Genomic DNA, 1,011 nt, shown 5'->3' with positions numbered 1-1,011 from the left:
TGTGTGTTGTACACTGCAGAGCAATATAGTTGGTGTAGGTCAGTTAAAATACCAGCATCAGAGAGCATCCTGGCTTCAATGGCTTGTACCTGTAGTTTTCAACCTAAAAAAATAAATGTTTTAAAATTACCTTTTTGAATAGAAAATTTGTACATGTGTTCCATCATCTAGATATTTTTCCACCATCAGAAGCGACCAAAGTACCCAAACTGTCTTGTATTTTTGAATACACTAGATGGGACCCGCAGAGGAATCTAAAAATCAGGCCTGAAAGTATTGTCAAACCGAAGGTCAAGTTTAAATTTAATGACCTTGGTATTAACTATACACATACTAGTAAGTGCTAAGACTTAAAATCTTCTGGTTCAGTTGTGACTCCAGACAGGATCCAGAGAGGAGTTCTAAAATCTCTTCTCTGGGTTTTATGGAGACTTTCTTTACCCTCCTGTGTTAGCCTCTTAAGGCACTGTGTCAACCTTAAAAGGGCACTGGAAAGGGTGATCTGGGTTTCTCACAGGGTTCTCTACCATTTCCTGCACTCCTCTTCATAATATCATGGACATCAGCAGTTTCTTTAGCCGAGTCCGAAAACCCACTTAGAAGCAGCTGGTCTGCTGGGTGAAGCCAGTAAACATCCATTTCTTTTAACATTAAGGAAGAGCCTGATCCAAGCCTTTGCATGGAGCTTGGGAACTCTCCAGTCACCATTAGCCACACGCTCGGGCCTGGGTCATCTTACTTTCACTCAAGGACAGGGTTGTAAGGAATAGGCCGGGCGTTTTGGGTAATCTTTACCTGAGATGGCATTTGTAGTTGAGCAGGGGGTGGAAAGTTCCAGGCTGATGCAATCTGCCTGGAGTACTGGAGTGGGGCAAAGTTCACTTTTATTTTCCCTGAAGTCAGGTGGTCCAGCAAGGGCCCTTGAGGTAGTTATCTTCTTTTTCTAGGCCTGAGGACTCCTTCATTACAGACCCTGAAGTCATAAAAGGATGGGAAAAGGGTGCCGTATCT

General features: G+C 43.2%; 1 non-coding gene across 1 annotated transcript; it reads right to left on the bottom strand.

The window, feature by feature from the left end:
• Positions 1–367: 367 nt before the first annotated feature.
• Positions 368–489, bottom strand: LOC113894824. The gene has a single exon (XR_003511669.1). It is a non-coding gene; the product is annotated as a small nucleolar RNA SNORA26 (small nucleolar RNA).
• Positions 490–1,011: the final 522 nt, after the last annotated feature.

The sequence above is a fragment of the Bos indicus x Bos taurus genome, chromosome 6 (assembly GCF_003369695.1).
Source record: "Bos indicus x Bos taurus breed Angus x Brahman F1 hybrid chromosome 6, Bos_hybrid_MaternalHap_v2.0, whole genome shotgun sequence".
Taxonomy (NCBI): Eukaryota; Metazoa; Chordata; class Mammalia; order Artiodactyla; family Bovidae; genus Bos; species Bos indicus x Bos taurus.
Note: the sequence above shows the minus strand (reverse complement) of the source record. Positions and strands in the feature narration are given on the sequence as shown.